Below are 8,868 nucleotides of genomic sequence, written 5' to 3'. Positions count from 1 at the left end.
CTTCAAGAGAATAGTAGGTTTAAGACATCTTCAGAGAAGGATTAGTGATTAGGGTAATTTGTATGAATCTGTTGTAATGTACAGTCAAAGTAGGCCTCTTTCTGCACCTCTGTTGGTTCTTTCTGCACATCTCTGTCTTCTTTCTGCACCTTTCTTCCTTTTCCTGCACCTCTCTTTCCTCTTTCTGCATTTCTCTTATTTCTTTCTGTGCCTCTCTTCCTCTTTCTGCACATGTCCTTCCTATATAGGCATAGTTAGAAATTAACATTTAAAAAACCTTAGAAATTCACTGAAAAAAACAGAGGTTTCAGGGATGTTATACTTAGGGATTAGCATTTACAAAACCATGGATATTCACTGAAAAATCATAGGTTTCATGGAAGTTATAGGTAGGGATTAGCATTTAAAAAACCTTAGAAATTCCCAGAAAAAAAACAGGTTTCAGGGACATTATTGTTAGTTGGACATTTCATTCGTATAAAACCAGAGAAATGTGGCCGTTATTGTTAGTAGAGCTAACTATAACTTACGCCCTGCAATGCACTGCTGATGACATCACATATTACATCACTCATGACATGGTCAGTGACATCACTGATGACATCTCAAATGACATCACTGATGACATCATCTATGTGATCATCTGATGCACCTCCTCACACCCTAATATAACCTTTGATACACCTACTCTAAAATACAGACTACCAATATTGAAACCATAGACAGACCAATAGCAGTCTACACACACATCCACTTACTAACCCATACAGTCACTCATACACGCAGTCATTCATCAATACAGCCACTGATATATCCACTCATACACCCATATAGACACTCACACAGTGCCACTCACCCAGAGTTACTCAAACACCTAGTCAGTCACAAAAAGAATGAATTACACTGCCATTTACTCACCTCTACAGTTATACACACATCACCTCACTTATTCATATAGATAGTACCATATACGTATTCTCTTCAACAATTACTGACTTATCTATGCGGCCACTGTCACAATCGCTCACTGTCACATATACTCACTTATATACTCAAACACTCACATATACTGCCTTTCACATATGTAGTTACTTATATATATATACCACTGAGACATCCATTCACTCACCAACACAGCTGTACGTATACTCACTCACCCATACAGTCAATAATACACGCACAATTAAACTCATACACTCAGTGAATCACCCACTCACACATCCGTGCAGGGAGTCACACCCCCCACCCACCAACACACACACACTCAGGCGCCCATACAGGTACTCAGACAACCAATCATTAACCCATATAGACACTGATGTAGCTACTCACCAACCCATGCAGCCACTTACACACCAACTGACAGAATGATACAGGCAGTCACGCACCCACTAAATAATCCATTCAGACACTTATACACCCACTCATTCTTCAATACACCTCGGCATATATATATATATATATATATATATATATATATATATATATATATATATATATATATATATATGTATATATATATATTCACTGAAAAAACCATAGGATTCAGGGGTGTTATAGTTAGCTGAACATTTCCCTCATACAAAACCCTAGAAATTCCCCCGTTATAGTTAGTTCAGCTAACTATAACTCGCGCCCCCGCAATGCACTGCTGATGACGTCCCATATTACATCACTCATGACATGGTCAGTGACATCACTCATGACATCACTGATGACATCTCAAATGACACACCTTCCTGCACAAAAACAATGAGAAAATGCATTTTTCTCCTTCAATGCATGCTGAACATTTCAGCATGCATTGAAGATATAAAAATTTGGAGAAATTAAAACAATTCTCCTTGTTGTGCTTTCCTACACCAATTTTAGAATGGTGCACCATTCACACATATCGAGATTTATGATTTCTGATAAATCTAGACATGTGTCTTGTTCTATGAGTATTAAGTGCAATCATGCACAACAACACTTATAGAACACCCTTTCAACACAAAGTGGTCTGCATGATGAGGTTGTATTTACATGGAGTATAAAAAGTGCACAGAGTGCCTTTTCCTCTCTTTGTAAATATGAAAGAGTATCTTACACAATAACTATGTTACAAAAAGTGACATATTTCCGTTTTTAAAATTCCTTGTGAATGATAAAAGGTAAGCACAGAGTTTTGTCTGCAAAGATGTTCAAAGAAGAATGATTGAAATAATTGCGGTCCTTCAATAGCTAAAATGGGAAATATTATGAACCCCTCAAATCTCTTTTTTTGCAGGTCACATGATATCTGATTATGGTCAGATTTCAAAACTACATAGGTATAAACAGAGTGTTTTTAGAAACATGTTTCAACTTTGTAGCTTCTTGCAGACCTCCTCATTCTGCATATTGAGACTTAGTTAAACTTACCTTCACAGTAATAGGAATAAAAAATGGTATACATTTTTTTCACATTTTCATTCCAATCTAAATTCATAAAAATTTCTTATTTTAAAATTTGGATCTGTGAAAGAAAAGGAAAAAAAAATTATAACATGTAATAATAAATTTTTTACAACACAGCATAATTTCCACAAAGTCATTTTTTTGCCTTTTTTGCTGTTCTCAGAATATATTAAATTTCACTAAAAATAGTGATTTCAATCGTACTCATCACTTAACAGCAGGCAAAAAAAAAAAAAACAATCTCAAAGATTGTTAAAAAAGCCCCAACATGCTATTCTCAACAAAATAAAACAAGATACAAATCACAGATATATAAAATGCATACAGCTAACAAAATTTTATAAGTTTAACTTACAAAAACTGTAAATGTTGTCGCTTTAAAATATTCACCGAATCTAAGGATGACCTTTTGGAGGATGCACCATGCCCACAACATTTTCCTTCAGTGGTGTGGAAACAAAGACCAATGCCACCTTCGTCACGTGCAAGATTTGCAAAAGAGTTCTGTTGCGAGGGGATCCTAACAAAAAATACTCATACGGCAAGTATGATGAAACACCTAAGGACCCTTCATCCAAACAATCTTGCACGAGAAGAGTGCAAACAGATGAGAAACACTCCTGTTCTGTATCTGTAAAAAAGAATCACAAATAAATGTATATTAAAAACTTTCAAATTTATACTATTCCATTACTGTACAAACACATTTTATATAAAAACTGACTAAGAAACTATAGCCCTGAACCACAAGTGTGACGATCGTTAAAACACTACATGCATAGTGCATACTTTTTTGAAGCAGTTCATGCCCTAAAGCCTACCTCACTAAAAGACTACATGCTAACTGACTAAATGATTACAGGACTATAAGGAGACACACTGGGTGAGTGACGGGGTGTTTGCTAGAAGTGTATGAATACTAACTAGGGATTTGAAGGTGTGAAAGACAACTGAGTAGGTGATTAGAGGACTGCATACATACTGGATAGGCATTTAAAGCAGTCCATGTGCTAAGGCCTGGCTCACTGCATGAGTACTTGGGTACTGACTGAATGATTAGAGTACAGCAAGGAGAGTGCCTAGGTGAATTTAAAAGTGGTAGGCTTTTCGCACAGGGAATGGATTAGTACTTGGTACTGAATGGGTCACTAGAGGAGTGCAAAGGGAGTGACAGGATGTTTGCTGGACTGTATGGATACTGACTAGGGAATTGAAAGTGTGAAAGACAAGTGTCTAGGTGGTTAGAAGACTGCATACATAGTGGATAGGGGTTTGAAGCAGTCCATGTGCTAAGGCCTGGCTCAGTGCATGAATACTTAGGCACTGACTGAATTATTAGACTACTGCAAAGATAGTATCTTGGTCAATTTATAAGTGTTTGGGTTTTGGCACAGTGAATGGATTAGTACATGGTGCTGAATGGGTCACTAGAGGACAGCAAAGGGAGTTACTGGGTGTTTCCTGGAAGTGTATGGATACTGACTAGCAAATTGAAAATGTGAAAGACAAGTGTATAGTATGTTAGAAGACTGCATGCATACTGCATAGACATTTGAAGCAATCTATGTGGCAATGTATGGTTCACAACACGAGTACTTGGAAACTGTCTAAATCATCAGACTACTGCTAGGTTAGTGCCTTGGTAAAACTTTTAAATTTGCAGTTCTGGCACAGTGAAGAGAATAGTACATGGTACTGCACTTTAGTGTCAAACCCCGCCTCATTTTATCAATGCATAAGCAAAGAATAGCTTCTAAAGCTACTAAAACTTGACAACATGACCGATTTTAAAACAGTTATCTGTCATCAAATACACTATGTTACCAAATGCTTCTCTCACAATCCTTACCCAAATGTACACAGACTCACGGTGTGATTTTAGACAAGCAACACTATCCCAAGCAGTTTACCAAAACTCATTCACTAGTCTAGAAGAGGTAATGGTACTGCACACAATCTACATATTTAAGTACAGCACATTAGTGTCAACGCATGACTCATTTAATCAACGCATAAGCAAAGACTGGCTTCTAATGCTACTAAAACTTGACAACATGACAGGTTTTAAAAGAGTTATCTGCTAAAAAAATACATGATGTTACCCAATGCTTCTCTCACAGTGGTTCCCAAATGCACACAGACTCACAGTGTGATTCTAGACAACAACCACCATACCTAGGAGTTTACCAAAAATCATTCACTACTGTGGAACTGATAAGGGAACTGCACACAATCTACATATTTCAGAACTGCACTTTTGTATCAAAGCCTGACTCATTTAATCAAAGCATAAGCCATAACTGTCTTCTAATGCTACTAAAACTTGACAACATGACATGTTTTAAAACAGTTATCTGTCAGCAAATACACGATATTACCACACACTTCTCTCACAGTGGTTTCCAAATGCACACAGACTCACAGTGTGATTCTAGACAAGCAACACTATCCCTAGCAGCTTACCAAAACTCATTCAATACTGTGCAAGGGGTAAAGAGACTACACACAATCTACATATTAAAGTAATGCACATTAGTGTCAAAGCATGACTTATTTTATCAATGCATAAGCAAAGACTGGCTTCTAATTCTACTAAAACTTGACAACATGACAGGTTTTAAAACAATTATCTGTCAGCAAATACACAACGTTACCAAATGCTTCTCTCACAGTGGTTCCCAAATGCACACAGACTCACAGTGTGATTCTAGACAAGCAACACTATCCCTAGCAGCTTACCAAAACTCATTCACTACTGTGGAAGGGGTAAGGGGACTGCACACAATCTACATATTTCAGTACTGCACTTTAGTGTCAATGCCTGACTCATTTTATCAATGCATAAGCAAAGACTGGCTTCTAATGCTACTAAAACTTGACAACATGACAGGTTTTAAAATAGTTATCTGTCAGCAAATACATGATGTTACCAAATGCTTCTCTCACAGTGGTTCCCAAATGCACACTAACTCACAGTGTGATTCTAGACAAGCACCACTATCCCTAGGAGTTTACCAAAACTCATTCACTACAGTGCAAGTGGTAAGGAAACTGCACACAATCTACATATTTCAGGACTGCACTTTAGTGTCAATGCCTGACTCATTTAATCAAAGCATAAGCCATAACTGTCTTCTAATGCTACTAAAACTTGACAACATGACATGTTTTAAAACAGTTATCTGTCAGCAAATACACGATATTACCACACACTTCTCTCACAGTGGTTTCCAAATGCACACAGACTCACAGTGTGATTCTAGACAAGCAACACTATCCCTAGCAGCTTACCAAAACTCATTCAATACTGTGCAAGGGGTAAAGAGACTACACACAATCTACATATTAAAGTAATGCACATTAGTGTCAAAGCATGACTTATTTTATCAATGCATAAGCAAAGACTGGCTTCTAATGCTACTAAAACTTGACAACATGACAGGTTTTAAAACAGTTATCTGTCAGCAAATACACGATGTTACCAAATGCTTCTCTCACAGTGGTTCCCAAATGCACACATACTCACTGTGTGATTCTAGACAAACAACACTATCCCTTCCACTATACCAAAACACATTTCTTCATCTAGAAGGAGTACTACATTTTAGTATAGAAACATAACTCATTTCACAAATTCATAAACAATGACTGGTTTCTAATTCTACCAAAATATAAAAACAGCACAGTTATCTGTCTGCAAACACATGAAAAACACAAATGCTCATCACAGAATGGTTTCTACATGCACACACACTGTCAATAAGATTGTAGAGAAAAAAAGTACTCCCTACACTTTAGCAGCAGATATACATTAGTCTGATTAAAATCAAAATAGTCCCCTCACAATTAAATAACTCACCTTTCAAGTTGTTTTGTAGATTAAGAAGTAAATCAGTCACACACCAGATTTTATTTTACAGAATCTCTGCACTGTGCACCTCTCAGCAAAAACAAAGAATGGAAAAGTTTCCCTTTCATTTTCCACACATATACATGTAAATATCAAATCACAATCCTTCACACATAAACTCAAAAGCAAACACACATTTCTATTGGTTAAACATTTCAACCCTTTCCAACTGAAATACATTTAAACCCTTCCCCTAATCTGGCTTCTGTCTCTTACCATAGAAACAGGTCATGCAACACTGCACTGAGCACACAGGTCACAAATTCAGCACACAATGTTGCTAAACAAGACAGGAAGTGTGCTTGACTTTTCAACATATCAGCTTATCATATATAATGTTCCTTACAATCTGTTTTTCTTAACCAATAAAAATCATACCTTTAAAAAACTGAAATATACACCCTACCTTTCAGTGTAGAAAGTAGTCATACAACCAATGATTTCTTGTCTTTTTTAAAAAAAAATTGTCGTGGATCCGCGCACCCAATGCAAGAGAATCCGAGCACCCAACGCGATAGGATGCGCACACCGTGCGCGCATTTCGACGTTTTTTTTTAAAGGGGGTCCCAGGGGGTCCTTCTAGGACCCCCTAAGCACCTCTAGAGGGTCAGAGTATTTCCACTCTGCCCCCTTTATATGTTTTACACACTTATTCCCCTTGCTTCTTCAGCCTCGCTTCTACCGAGGCAGAAAATAGCCGCCAACAGTTCCTGGTTTCGAATGTAGACAGACACTCGACAGCCAATTAGCATTCAGCGCGCGATCGGGAGGGTGCGCGCTCGGTTCGAGGAGAGTGCGCGCTCGGTTCGGGGAGGGTGCGCTTACGGTGTGGGTAGGGTCCGCGGAACTACTGAACGTATTCACACCATTTATGCAAAAGGCACGAGTCTGAACTGAGGACTACCTCTTTGCCAAATTTGGTGTCATTCCGTTCAGCGGTTCGGGCTGTAGCTGCGACAACAGATACTATGGGAAATTGCATGGGGAAAACGCGTTTTGGGACTCCCCTTTTTTTCTCGGCCCCCGCTTGACGAACCACCACAAAATTTTCAGGGTAGGAGCGGAGCGGAGCTGGCCAAAAGTTTGGAACTTTTCGGGAAGATTCGTCATCCGGCGCCAGACTTATTGGGAATAGAATGTTGCGGATTTCCTATGGAAAATAGGTCCTAACTATAACTACCTACTGGCGACCGCCAGTAGGTAATATATAACATTCTTGACCTTTTTAGAAACACTTAGTCACTGGATGATGTCATCAGTGATGTCATTTGAGATGTCATCAGTGATGTCACTGACCATGTCATGAGTGATGTAATATGTGACGTCATCAGCAGTGCATTGCGGGGGCGCAATTTATAGTTAGCTCTACTACTATAACGGCCAAATTTCTCTGGTTTATTTGTGAGTGAAATGTCCAAATAACTATAACGTCCCTGAAATTTGTTTTTTTTCCATGTGAATTTCTAAGGTTTTTTAAATGCTAATCCCTAACTATAACGTTCGTGAAACCTGTGCTTTTTTCAGTGAAAAAAAAATATATATATATATATATTTATCACAACCACAGTCCTGAGCAGGAACGGACCACCATGCAGGCAAAAGTTCTTCTATGTGCTTTTTTATTTTCCCATCAACAGCAACATGACGCGTTTCAACCGGGATTACCCGGTCTTGATCACATATATATATATATGCAAAAAAGAAGCAGAGAGCTCTGGGTAGTTCTCAAGTTTAGGTGGAAAGCAGCCCCTGTAAAGAGCACTCTCAACACCAGCGACACTCTAGATCTGCTCACCTCAAATGTCTGTTTTTTTATCAAAGTCTTTAAGCATAGAATTAGCCCAGGGCCATCCACGCCAAGATAGAAAAGGACTTGGGGGCATATTTGCAACAGGCAGCGATAATTATCGCTGACCCTGTATATCGTATTTTTTTCTATCGCTGGAATATTTCGCCAGGCTAGCGTTGTATTAACAACGCTTAGCGCCATGGTGATTTCTATTCCAGCGATAGCGCCCTTTTCCATGGAACATCGCTGGTTTTCCAGCGATGTTCCATGTAAAATGGCGATATGCTTGATGATACGACCCTGTGGTCGTATCAGATGAATCCACCTCCCATGTTAGGTATGCTTTAATCAGGAATTTAACTGCTGTTAAATTCCTGCGTTAAGGCATACTTAGTGCGATTAAAATAATAACTTCCCTGCATTGTAAATATCGCAAAACTGCCTTCGTGATACTTTCCCATGTTGTTTCCACAGACACGCCTACTTTGCATCTCATTAGTGATGCGAAGTTAGGCGTGCTGGAAACGGAAGCAAAATCAGCAAAACACGCAATAGCGTGTCTTTGCTGATAAGGCGAAAAAATGATCGTCGCTTTTCGGCAGAAAACGGCCGCAAACGTGGCGATACTTTTTTAGCGCCGCATTGTTAATATGCCCCAAAGTCTTTTGCCATTTCTATAGCAAAGTCTTTAAGCATTGGACTAACACAGTGCTGTCCTTGCCGAGCTGTA

Source organism: Triturus cristatus, chromosome 1_2, assembly GCF_964204655.1.
Source record: "Triturus cristatus chromosome 1_2, aTriCri1.1, whole genome shotgun sequence".
Taxonomy (NCBI): domain Eukaryota; kingdom Metazoa; phylum Chordata; class Amphibia; order Caudata; family Salamandridae; genus Triturus; species Triturus cristatus.
This window is presented reverse-complemented; position numbering follows the sequence as displayed.